A 14020-nucleotide genomic window follows, 5' to 3' on the forward strand; every position below is an offset into this window, starting at 1 on the left:
ATCATTTTTCACTTAGAGTTCTGCAGTTCGAGATGGGTTGAAACAACCTTATGATATCTTCCTTGGTATTCTTGTCCTAATATTTGCATCCCTGTCTGTTTCCTCGGATGCTGGAGTATGCTCATTCCCTGAGATTGATTGAATTCCTGCAACACTATTGAAAGTTGCTTGTTCCCCAAGCACTTGGGAGAGGGTTAGCATGAATACATGTTTGTGAGCTTCAGAACTTAACTTGGTGTGTGAACACCAAACTTAGTTCTTTGCTTACTTGACAAATTGGATGCATGTAAGAACCTTGTGTGCTTTTTATTAAGAAACAACTATGAGCTAAAAAACATATAATCTATATCTTAGAGGCTAAGCCTCTGTCAAGTAGGTTCTCTAATTGCTAGAGGGATGCTTCATCACTAAGGATTGCAATGCACTCTTCGGCTGGAGTTTTGGTGGAACACCAAACTTAGAGCACTATATTCACCCTTGAATTGTTTTTGGTGTGTAACACCAAACTTAGTTCCTCACACTATAGAGAATCCAACTTGAAATTTTTATTGAAAGACTTATGAAAAGAGAATTACCTCAGGTTGGGTTGCCTCCTAACAAAGCGTTTTTTTAGCGTCGCTAGCTCGATGATTCTTTCCTTAGTTGAGGTTGTATTTCTGTTTGGGGTTCTCCCCCATGCTGCCCAAGTAGTGTTTGAGTCTTTGTCCATTCACAATGAATCTTCTTTTTTAGCCTTCTTCCATTATTTCTATGTGTCCATAAGGTGAGACTTTTGTGACTAGGAAGGGTCCCGACCATCTTGATTTGAGTTTCCCAGGAAAGAGTTTCAGTCTAGAGTTGTAGAGAAGCACATGTTGCCCTTCTTCGAAACTTCTGGGTACCAAATTGAGGTCATGTCTCCTTTTTGCTTTTTCTTTACAGATCTTGGTATTTTCATAGGCTTGAGATCTAAATTCTTCCAATTCTTGAAGCTGCAGAACCTTTTTTTTTACCAGCAGTAGTGCTATCTAGGTTCAGTGTTTTAAGGGCCTAGGAGGCCTTGTGCTCCAGCTCTAACAGCAAGTGACAAGCCTTACCATACACCAGTTGATATGGGGACATCCCAATTGGTATTTTGAAGGCTGTTCTGTATGCCCAAAGAGCATCATCTAGCTTCTTCGCCCAGTCCTTTCTTGATATCCCCACAGTCTTTTCCAAACTCCTTTTCAACTCTCGGTTAGATATCTCTATTTGCCCACTTGTTTGGGGATGATAAGGTGTGGCAACCTTATGCTTCACCCCATATCGCAGGAGTAGGGCTTCCAATGGTCTATTGCATAAATGGCTCCCTCCATCACTGATGAGGGCTCGTGGGACTCCAAACCTAGTGAAGATATTCCTTCGAAGAAAGTTTATGACCACCTTGTTGTCATTACTTGGGGTCGCCACTGCTTCCACCCACTTAGATACATAGTCTACTGCCACCAAGATAAACTTGTTTGAATATGAGGGTGGGAATGGTCCCATGAAATCGATTTCCCATACATCAAACAGTTCAAGTTCTAGAATGTATTGCTGTGGTATCTCATTTCTTTTGGGCAGGTTGCCAGCCCTTTGGCATTCGTTGCAGCTTCTCACCAATTCCTTAGCATCTTTGAAGATAGTGGGCCAAAAGAACCCGCATTGCAGCACCTTTGTAGCAGTTCTTTCTCCTCCAAAGTGACCTCCATAACTAGCACTATGGCAACTCCACAGGACCTTTCGTCCTTCTTCTTCTGAGATGCACCTCCTAAGGATTCCATCTGAGCATTTCTTAAAGAGATAAGGTTCACCCCAAATAAAATACTTGGCATCATTAATGAGTTTCCTTCTTTGATATTTGTTGATTCCAGGGGGTAAGTCACCAGCTGCTTTAAAATTGATAATATCCGCAAACCATGGTGCTTTATGAATCATCATTAGCTGCTCATTTGGGAAGAATTCATTTACACTTGTATCATGGGCATCATTCTTCTCACAAGGTATTCTGGATAGACAATCTGCCACTTTGTTCTCCACACCCTTTTTGTCTCTAATTTCAATGTTGAACTCCTGCAACAATAAGATCCATCTTATTAGTCTTGGTTTTGACTCTTGTTTGGTAAATAGATATTTGAGTGCTGTGTGATCAGTGAAAACAATAACTTTAGAGCCAATAAGATATGATCTAAATTTGTCAAATGCAAAAACTATAGCCAACAATTCCTTTTATATAGTGGTATAATTCTTTTGAGTATCATTAAGGACCTTGCTAGCATAGTATATCACATGCACCAAACTTTCTTTTCTCTGTCCTAACACTGCCCCAACTGCGAAATCAAATGCATCACACATCAGTTCGAATGGATAACCTCTTTTTCAAGTTTTCAAATTCTAGCATGCATTTCTCATAAAAAATAAATGGTGTATCAGACATTAGGAGATTGCTTAAGGGCTTGGCTATCTTTGAAAAATCCTTGATAAATCTTCTGTAGAAGCCAGCATGTCCCAAAAAGCTTCTAATTGCCTTGACATCACTTGGTGGAGGTAACTTTTCAATTAGCTCCACCTTAGCTCTGTCTACCTCAATGCCTTGATTAGAAACTTTATGGCCAAGAACTATTTCCTCTGTCACCATGAAATGACATTTTTCCCAGTTCAAGACTAAATTGGTTTCTTGACATCTTTTCAATACCAAGGCAAGATGGTTTAGACAATTAGGGAAGGAATCTCCAAATACTAAGAAGTCATCCATGAAAACTTCAATGAACTTCTCTATCATATCTGAAAAGATGGAGAGCATGCAGCGTTGAAAAGTTGCTGGTGCATTACATAGCCCAAATGGCATGCGCCTGTAGGCAAACACTCCATATGGACATGTGAATGATGTTTTCTCTTGGTCTCTTGGATCAACCACTATTTGGTTATATCCTGAATAACCATCTAGAAAACAATAATATGTATGTCCCGTAAGTCTTTCCAACATTTGATCCATGAAGGAAAGTGGAAAATGATCTTTTCTTGTGGCTTTATTGAGCTTCCTGTAGTCAATACACATTCTCCAGCCTGTGATAGTTCTTGTAGGGATTAGCTCATTTCTTTCGTTGGGTACCACAGTGATTCCTCCTTTCTTGGGAACCACTTGAACTGGACTGACCCATTGGCTATCTGAAATTGGATAGATTACACCACCTTGCCACAATTTCATAACTTCGTTCTGCACTACTTCCTTCATTGCTGGATTCAACCTTCTTTGGGGCTGAATGGATAGTTTGGCACCTTCTTCCAGGAGTATCTTATGCATGCATATGGCTGAACTGATTCCATTCAAGTCAGCAAGTGTCCATCCAATGGCATCCTTATGCTTTCTCAAGACTTGAAGTAACTCTTCCTCTTGTTCTTGGCTGAGGGCTGAATTTATGATCACTGGATAACTTTTATTTTCTCCCAAGTATGCATATTTGAGAGTGGTTGGCAGTGCTTTAAGCTCCAGTTTGGGCGCTTCTTTTCCTTCCTCCTTTTCTTCTAGCATGCCTTGAACATGTATTTCAGCGATTGCAGCTTCTTTGCTTGCTGCTAATTCTTCTTCTGTTGATGCTTCAAGTTCTTCTTCAAGAGTTTCTTGTACCAAACCCTCTACGGAGTCCAACCTCATACATTCTCCCAATGAGTTGTGTGGGTAACTCATGGCTTTAAACACATTGAATGTCATTTTCTTCTCATGTAATCTAAGGACAAGTTCACCCTTTTGGACATCAATAATGGCTCTAGCAGTGGCTAAGAATGGTCTTCCCAAGATGATGGAAGTCTTAGCTCCTTCCTCTATGTCTAATACTACGAAATCTACTGAAAAGATGAAGTCTCCCACCTTCACCAGCAGATCTTCTACTATCCCATGGGGAAATTTGAATGATCTGTCTGCTAGTTGCAACGCCATTCTTGTTGGTTTGGCTTCCTCAATCTTCATTTTTTTCATCATTGCTAGAGACATTAGGTTTATGCTGGCTCCTAGATCACATAAAGCCTTTTCCACAGTGATTTCCCCAATGATACAAGGGATTTGGAAACTCCCAGGATCCTTCAATTTCTGGGGTAATTTGTGTTGGATGATGGCGCTGCATTCTTCCGTGAGCACCATGGTCTCATTATTCTTCCAGCTTCTCTTTTTGGTCATCAATTCTTTCAAGAACTTGGCATAGAGTGGCATTTGCTCTATTGCTTCAGCAAAGGGTATGTTTATTTGTAGTTTCTTGAAGATTTCCAAGAATCTTGAAAATTGGTTGTCCTCTCCCCTCTTCTTTAATTGCAGCTGCTGGGGGTATGGAGCCTTTGAGAAACATGGTTTGAGTGCTTCTTCTTCTTGATGTGGCATAGGATTTGAAGGTTGAGCTTCTTCATGTCCTTTGTTTTCTTTATCTAATTTCTTCTCTGGTGGTTTCTTGTGGGTCTCCTTCAATTCTTTCCCACTCCTGACGGTGATAGCTTGACATTCCTCTTTTGGTATTGAGTTAATATTGCTACAATTGTTGTGTCCAGAGACTTGCTTGAATAAGAATTCAATCTGTGTTTCCAGTTTCTTGATGGCAGCATCTTGATTCTGCATGTTGGATTGCACTTCTTCTAGGAAAGCTTTACTATCTTGGACTTCTCTGCATAAGTTTTCAAGTAGAGCTTCAATCTTTGAGAGCTTATCATCTGTTGATGATGGTGGGTTGAGATATGGTGGTTGAGAAGGTTGGTTAGATGGATGTTGGTAATATCTCTGTGAGGTGTTTTGATGAGTGGCATTGTTGTTGGAGTTGAGGTTGTGCCATCTCTGATCTTGTCCTTGGTCTTGTTGGTTTCCCCATCCAAAGTTGGGGTGATTTCTCCATCCAGAGTTGTAAGTTTTGGAGTATGGATCATGGATTTGTCTAGGTGAGTTTCCAATATAGTTGGCTTGCTCCCAATCACCTTCTTCTCCTATGTTTACTCCTTCGTGAGCTGATGATGAGGTGATAGCTGCTGCAACTTGGTTCTCCTCCACCTTCTTGGTAAGATCTGCTAGCTGCTTGGTGATCATCTTGTTTTGAGCTAACAATGCATCCATGTGGTTCAGCTCCATTACTCCTCTGGTGTTACTTCTTTCGGAGGCATAGAAGTAGTCATTTTCAGCAACTGTTTCAATGACATCTATGGCTTCTTCAATGATTTTCTTCTTGTTTAGAGAGCCTCCTGATGAATGATCCACAGCCTTCTTGGACTCATAGGAAAGACCTTCATAGAAGATGTGAAGTTGAACCCACTCATTAAACATCTCTGGTGGGCATCTCCTTGTTAGGTCTTTGAATCTCTCTCATGCTTCATAAAGTGTCTCACCATCTTGTTGTCAAAAAGTTTGCACCTCAGTTCTTAGCCTATTGATTCTTTGAGGAGGGTAAAATCTTGCTAAAAACCTGTTCACCACTTCTTCTCAATTAGTTAAGCTCTCCTTTGGGAAGGATTCAAGCCATTTGGATGCCTTGTCCCTGAGTGAAAAAGGGAACAAGAGCAACCTATAGACATCTGGGTGGACTCCATTGGACTTCACTGTGTCACAAATCCTCAGGAAAATGGTCAAATGTTGATTAGGATCTTCTTGAGCACCTCCTCCAAATGAGGAATTATTCTGCACAAGAGTGATGAGCTGGGGTTTTAGCTCGAAATTGTTGGCATGTATGGTGGGCTTCTGAATGCTGCTTCCACAGTTTCCAGGATTAGGATTGATATAGGATCCTAAGACTTTCCTTTCTTTCCCAGCCCGGTTTGCATGGCCTTCTCTGACATGATTATGAACTTCTTTTTCATGATTTTTTTCTATATTTTCTTCCATGTTGGGTTCAAAATACTCTTCCTCTCCTTCCTCAGCACCAATAATTCTTTTCCCTCTTGCTTCCCTTCTTAGTCTCCAAAGGGTTCTTTCAGGTTCTGAATCAAAGGATGTTGAAGCTCCTTCTCTTCTCCCTGTCATACAACAAACAGATTGCACCACATGAGATAAAATGAAGAAACTATTCTTGTTAGAGTAATTGTTAGTGTGAGTGATGCAAATTATCAAACAGTTAGTGGGTTAGTGAGCCGAACTGTAATCAAAGGAGGAAAGAACGAAAAAAAATAAAAGAGGGTGCAGGGGTGAGGAAGAAATTAAAATAAACTAAAAGAAATTAACTGAATAAACTAAACAAAAAAGAGAAATACTCAATCTAGTGATCTTCAAACTTAATCATTGTTGATTCAAAATCAATCCCCGGCAACGGCGCCATAAACTTGATGCATGAAAACTTGTCTCACAACAAATTTCCCTTCGGCAAGTATACCGAATTGTCATCAAGTAAAACTCACAATAGAGTGAGGTCGAATCCCACAAGGATTGATTGGTCAAGCAATTTTAGTTAGAAGAATATGCTAGTTGAGCTAAACAGAATTTAGATTGAGATGCAGAAATTTAAATGACTGGAAAATAAATAACAGAATTTAAAGTGCAGAATCTTAAATGGGGATTTGGGGTAATGAGCATGAAATTAAATGACAGAAAGTAAAGAGAATGGGTAAGATCAGAAATGGGAAAATCATTGGGTTCAGGAGATGTTGCATTCTCCGGATCAAGTTTATTCTCATCTCTTCCTCAATCAATGCATTCATTGATCTCCTTGGTAATCTTAAGTGATTGGATCCCAATTCCTTGGTAATCCAATCTCTCTAAGCTTAAACAATTTCCCAATTTCTTGATTTAATTGCTCATGAGAAGAGATAAAGTGTGGTCACTGATTATACCACATGTATTTTCAAATCAAAGTATTGGGAGGATTACATGTCACTATATCCGCCCAAACCCCAATTTGGTCCAACATGAGAAAGCATTTCTAGCATGATCTCCTCATCCCTTTTCCAAGGCTCAAAGGAGATCCAATTATGGAGAGTTTCTTTTCCAAGACAACTAACCAATTGAATTAAGATCGAAAGCTTTCTAGTAAGATCAAGAGAAAAGGAAGAAGAAGAAGAATGAAAACTATAATTGATCCATTAAATTACAACAGAGCTCCCTAACCCAATGAAAGGAGTTTAGTTATTCATAGCTCTAGAAATAAAAAATGGCAGAAGAGAAGAATCCATGTTAAAAGTGCAAAAAAGTAAATCTATAGAGAGTAGTTCCCAAAAGTGCCAAGCTTCTCTCTAGTTCAAAAATACTCCTCTTGATCTTCTAGTGAGTTTTTCAAGTCATGGATGTGGGCTTTGGATCTTGAGTTGAAGCAGTTCTCTTCTTTAGTGGACCCAACTTGCAGAGAAATATAAATTAGGCTTTGGGTATTTAGTAAGATTTAACGTTGATTGCCAGTGTGGGTTCGAGAACGTTAGTGGCATTCACTTTTTCCACTAACGTTCCAACCTCATATATCCACGTTAAATCCAACGTTAGTGGTCTTAACGTGACCACTAACGTTACTTTCTCAAAACTTGGCCAACGTTATTGGGACTCACTTATCCCAATAACGTTGGCTTATACCCCTTCGCAAATGTTAATGGGAATCACTTTTCCCATTAATGTTGCTTAGTGCCCCTGTGTTCCTACGTTAGAGTCCACGTTAGCATAGCTAACGTGACTCTTAACGTAGGTGTGATCCACCTTCGAGAGCGTTAGTGACACTCACCTTTGTCACTAACGCTCCAAATGCCATATTCTCTACGTTAGAACTCACGTTAACTTAACGTTAACTAAGTTAACGTGGCTCTTAACGTAGTAGTGAAGCCATCTCCCAACGTTAGTGACAAAAGTGAGTGTCACTAACGTTGGTTCCTTGATCTCAACTCCATGTTAACTTTCATGTTAATAGTCTTAACGTGAAAGTTAACGTAGGCAATGCTAGATGGTCCAACGTTAGTGACAAAAGTGAGTGTCACTAACGTTGGCTTGTGTTTCCTCTTCCACGTTAGAGTTCACGTTAACTAAGTTAATGTGACTCTTAACGTGGATCATTGCCAAGTTTTCCAATGTTAGTGGTGTTCACTTTTACCATTAACGTTGGAGTTCCTTTTTCTTCTACATTAACTACCACGTTAACTTAGTTAACGTGGCAAGTAACGTGAGCTTTGGGTGGCTTCGCAGGCGTTATTGGTGATCACTTTTCTCATTAACGTTGCAAGCTTTACCATTCCACATTAGTGTTCACGTTAGCTAGATTAACGTGAATACCAACGTGGTTCTTCCTTGCTTCCTTTGCCCTGAAAACAAGCAATTAAAGTGCATCAAAGCTCTAGCCAAGGTCATGAGATTATGCATCATCAATTTATCATGCAATTCTAGCAAAATACTCATGAAATTATGCAAAGTTCACAAAAGTTGGTTGAATCAAAGTGTAAGTGTAATTTCATCCAAAACTTGCCTTATTCACTAAGAAAATGCATGAAACTACCATAAAACAGTAAAGAAAAGGTCAGTGAAACTGGCCTAGATGCCCTGGCATCACTATACTACCATTGAAAAGAAACTTTTAGCAATTGTTTTTGCCTTGGATAAATTCTGGACCTATTTACTTGGAACCAAAGTGGTAGTATATTTAGACCATGCGGCTTTGAAATACTTGCTAGCTATAAAAGAGTCAAAGCCAAGGTTAATCCATTGGATTTTGCTATTGCAAGAGTTTGATTTAGAGATCAAGGCTAGGTGTGGTTCCCAAAATTTAGTGGCGAACCACTTGATTCGCCTAGAGCATATAAAAAGTGACTCCACTCCTATTAATGATGGATTTCCTCTTTATAGCTTGCAAGCAATATCTGAGGTCGTTCCTTGGTACGCGCCCATTGCTAATTATTTGGTCAGTCACACCTTTCCTCCAAATTTTTCTAAACATTAAAAGGACAGGCTCAAGAGCGAGTCTAAGTATTACATATGGGATAACCCATATTTGTGGAGATGTGGTGCCGACCAAATAATTAGATGGTGTGTTCTACAATCCGAAATTCAATCTATTTTGGAGGTGTGCCACTCTTCTGAAAGTGGTGGCCACTTTGGCCCTCAAAGAACTGCAAGAAAATTTTAGACTATGGATTTTGGTGGCCCACACTCTTTAAGGATGCAAATCTTTTCTGTAACTCTTGCCACCAATGGCAAAGGTTTGGAAACTTATCCAAGAGGGATGGGATGCCCCAACAACTCATGTTGTTTTGTGAAATTTTTTATGTTTGGGGTATTGACTTTATGGGTTCCTTTCCAAACTCGAATGGTTTCTTATATATTCTGTTAGCTTTGGATTATGTTTCTAAGTGGGTGGAAGCAATTCCTACCCGTACTGATGATGCTAACGCGGTTGTCTCTTTTGTTCGAAATAACCTTATTTGCTACTTTGGATCACCACGAGCAATCGTGAGTGATCAAAGCTCTTATTTTTGTAACAAAAGAATGACAGGTTTGATGAAGAAACATGGTATTATTCACAAGGTGGCGACAGCTTATCATCTCCAAACAAATGGCCAGACTGAAATGTCTAATAGAGAGATTAAACGCATACCTGAAAAGATAGTTAAACCCCATCGGAGGGATTGGAGCTCTAGGCTCGGCGATGCGTTTTGTGCTTATCGAACGGCTTACAAGACACCGATTGGCATGAGTCCGTTTCGCCTAGTCTACAGAAAGGGTTGTCACCTTCCGGTAGAGGTGGAACACAAGGCTTATTGGGCTATGAAGGAATGTAACTCAAGATTGGGAGGAGCCGGAATTGAAAGAAAATTGCAACTAGAAGAATTAGAGTGCATTCGGCTAGAGGCTTATGAGAACTCAAGGCTCTACAAAGAAAAGGTGAAGGTGGTACATGATCAGAACATCAAGAGAAGAGAGTTTTGAAGAGAGAACTTTTGCGTGGTCTAGAATTTAAAATGAATTCCCGTTGCAAGTATAGCTTCTAAACCAACAAAAGTCCTTTCTTACAAACGTTTGGTTGTCACAAGTAACAAACCCAATAAAAATAAATAACCGAAGTATTCAAACATCGGGTCATCTTCTCAAGGAATTGCAGGGAAGTGTGATTTATTATTGGTTATGAAAAAATAGTGTTTAGGTTTGAAAAAGGTTTTAAGCAAGAGAAATAGATTGCAAGAATTAATAAATTAAGAACTAATAAAACTCTTGGCAAGGTATGAAAACTGGAAGTCCTATCCTGGTTATCCTTATCAATTGTGATGAGAATTGGATTTTTCTCCCACTAAGTTAACCTCTAACTATGAAGGTAAGTCAAGTGGATGGAATAAGTTTGGTTCCTCAGGTCCTAGTCTTTCCTTGGAAAAGGCTAGAGTTATTGGAAATCGAGTTAATTCTTGGAGAATTCCAATTTTCAGTCAACAATGAGTTTGACAACTCAAGAGTTACCAATTACTCCACTAAATGCCAAGAATATAAAAAGCTAGATAAAAATCATAGATCTGAAAATACCTCAAATTATATTATTTAAGAAAATTCTAACATGAATGGTGCATAAGCCAAATAGGCAACATAAGTAATACAAGCATCAAAGTATCTGAAAGTGACAGAGAAATACAAAGTAAAAGGAATATTGAATCTGATATGAAGATGAGATAATTCCTAATTCTAATAGAAATCCTAATCCTAATTCCTAAGACAGAGGAGAGAGCCTCTCTCTCTAAAAACTACATCTAAACTATGAAAAGTGTGAATTACTCGCTATCTTCTTATCCTCCTCCGCATGAATGCATTCCCCCACTTCATAACTTCTAATCTGTGCCTCTTGAATTTGGATCTGGGCCAAAAGGGCCCAAAAATCGCTAGAAACAAGATCTGCAAATTCTGCAGATCGTGCACGTCACATGTCCGCGTGGGTCACGCGGTCCGTCATCTGGAGTGTTTCTCTTCCACGCGGTCGCGTCAGTCATGTGCTCGCGTCAGTTGTATTTCGCAAGTCACGCGTTCGCCTCATCCATGCGCTCGCGTCAATTTCCTTTTGTGCGAACCACGCGTTCGCGTCGTCCATGTGGACGCGTCACTGCCAGTTGCTCCAAAACTCCAATTTGTGCTTTCCTTCCATTTTTGTATGTTTCCTTTCCATCCTTTAAATCATTCCTGCCCTATAAAACCTGAAAGTACTCAACACACAAATCACGGCATCGAATGGTAATAAAAGATAATTAAATTCGATTATTTTAAAGAATAAGGAACATATTTTCTCAAATATCACATAATAAGGAAGGGAAAGTTAAACCATGTAATTTACATGAATAAGTAGGTGAAGGGTTGAATAAATCACTTAAATTGAGCTCAATATACATCATAAAATATGGGTTTATCAAGTTTAGAGCTGGGGGATCAAGTCCTTCTCTATAACTCAAGGTTGAGACTAATGCAGGGCAAACTCAGGTCAAGGTGGGATGGACCATATGTGGTGAAGAAGGTTGAACCATATGGAGTTGTCCACTTGAGTCACCCCTCAAGCCCTGCCTTCTTCAAGGTAAATGGCCACCGTTTAAAGCTCTACCATGGTGCAAGAATGAAGAACAACAAGGAGTTAGAGATCTTTCTCTTGAAGGACGTTAAAGAGGACCGAGCTTATAAACCGTCCAACTTAAAGGACGTTAAAGAAAAGTGCTAAGTGGGAGACAACCTACCATGGTATTTTCTTCCTTTTCTATAGTTTTTATTTTATTTATTTTCTTATCTTTCTTTCATTACATGTGTGTGATACTTTTCAATTATGCGTATTTGCCTCTGTTCTAATTTCTATATAAAAAAAAGTCCGTCTCACGTATGTGCATGGCCGACATGCACGCGTCATATTTGATGTTGCTGCTCTCTGGTACAAAAACCAGAGAGTTATGCCAAGACCATGCGAGAGGGGTGCCAGGGCGCACAATCCACCCCATGCGTACGTCTTGCTGACGCATACGCGTCACCCAATAATTTTACCTTTCCAATGCTCATGTTGCAATCCCTGGTACAAAAACCAGAGACTTGCGCTGGAACTGTATGGGTGGGGTGTTGGGCGCACAACCAAGTCCACGCGTGCGCCTCATTGACGCATATGCGTCACTTTGTTTTCTGGCTACCAACGCGTGAGCGTGGCCGACGTGCACGCGTCATCTCTTAATGTTGCCTCTGGTACAAAAACCAGAGAGTTGTGATGGAACTGTGCCAGTTTCGTGCGTCTAGCACGAAAAGTAGTCGCGCATGCGTAACCGACGCTTACGCGTCACTTTCACTTTTGGTCATCCCACGCGTGCGCATGGACGACGCGCACGCATCACAGCGCAGATTTAATTTAATCAGCGCGCCACCCTGCACCCTTTCATTCTTCTTCTTTCTCCTAATCATTCTTCTTTCTTATTTCTTCTTTATTCTTACTTCTTTCTTCCCTCTTCCCCTCTTCCATCACCAGTGGACCACCACCGGCGACCACTACCTCCGGCAACCCCAACTTCTTTACCTTTATTTTTCTTTATCTCTTCTCACCCCTCTTATCTTCTTCTTACTTACATTTATTTGCCTCTCTTCCCTTTCTTTTTAAGGTTTCTTTCATTACTCTCTTTTACTCTTTAATTCTTCATTTGTTTATTACATTCGAATATTTTAATTGTTCTTAATGCATATTCTTTTTGTTATTTGTAATTTCCTTTTAGTTCTTTTCTCTCTTTGGATTTTTGTATTGGTGTTGGAATTTCAAGTTGAATATTCTGTGAATTGATGGATTATTTTGATATTTCTTAGCTTGTTTGTGTTATGTGGTATTGCTTTGATAATTGGCATTCTATTTTGGGTCTATTACACACTTGTGAAAAAGCACCAATGATATCTTGATTTCTTTTCTATCTTATTCTTCCAACTTAGTGCTTCTTTTTCACAACACTTACCCTTCGTGTGTATTGAGCTTATTTTCCATGGTTTGTCATCATCAAAATGCACATTATTTGTGGCTTGATATTTTGGGTGTTTATCTCTCTGAGTTTAATATTCTTTCTTTTTCTTTCTTTTTCAGGATGGCCACCAAGAAAGGGAAAGAAAAGGCTTCCAAAAAAACACCAACTAAAAGGACAACTCAAAGAGCATCCGTTAAGGCACAAACCTCCACAAACGTTAAGCCACCTTCTAACCGGTTGAAGAGGACTATCCGAGTTGATGAAGCCGAGAAGGAATTTCCCGCAAAGGACTCCATAAGATTCACAAACCGCTATTGTGAGCGGATGTTCACCATATTGGTAGGGAGAAACTACCACAATGAGCACCAACTACTTCTTCCAAAACATTTCGTTCAATTTGTGGTACCCTGCATTGAGAGACGGTATTGGAGATTCTTAAATCGGAGGAAGCGAGAAGTTAATTGGTGCACAAAATTGTGATCATCAATGGCGCCATCAACATGGTACGCTCAATTGCAATCTCAACTCTTTATCACAACTTCGCACAACTAACCAGCAAGTGCACTGGGTCGTCCAAGTAATAAACCTTACGCAAGTAAGAGTCGATCCCACGGAGATTGTTGGTATGAAGCAAGCTATGGTCATCTTGTAAATCTCAGTCAGGCGGATTCAAATGGTTATGGAGGATTAATGATTAAAAGATAAATAAAACATAAAATAAGGATAGAGATACTTATGTAATTTATTGGTGAGAACTTCAGATAAGCGTATGGAGATGCTTTGTCCCTTCCGTCTCTCTGCTTTCCTACTGTCTTCATCCAATCCTTCTTACTCCTTTCCATGGCAAGCTGTATGTTGGGCATCACCATTGTCAATGGCTACAGTCCCGTCCTCTCAGTGAAAATGTTCAACGTGCTCTGTCACAGCACGGCCAATCAGCTGTCGGTTCTCGATCATGTCAGAATAGAATCCAGTGATTCTTTTGCGTCTGTCACTAACGCCCCACAATCGCGAGTTTGAAGCTCGTCACAGTCATTCAATCCTTGAATCCTACTCGGAATACCACAGACAAGGTTTAGACTTTCCGGATTCTCAAGAATGCCGCCATCAATTTTAGCTTATACCACGAAGATTCTGATTAAGGAATCCA

At 39.9% G+C, this 14020-nt stretch overlaps 1 non-coding gene across 1 annotated transcript; it reads left to right on the top strand.

The window, feature by feature from the left end:
* The first annotated feature begins 5287 nt into the window (after nucleotides 1-5287).
* On the top strand, nucleotides 5288-5395 carry LOC130978080 (small nucleolar RNA R71). The gene has a single exon (XR_009085744.1). It is a non-coding gene; the product is annotated as a small nucleolar RNA R71 (small nucleolar RNA).
* The last annotated feature ends 8625 nt before the right edge of the window (nucleotides 5396-14020 follow it).

Source organism: Arachis stenosperma, chromosome 4 (assembly GCF_014773155.1).
Source record: "Arachis stenosperma cultivar V10309 chromosome 4, arast.V10309.gnm1.PFL2, whole genome shotgun sequence".
NCBI lineage: Eukaryota > Viridiplantae > Streptophyta > Magnoliopsida > Fabales > Fabaceae > Arachis > Arachis stenosperma.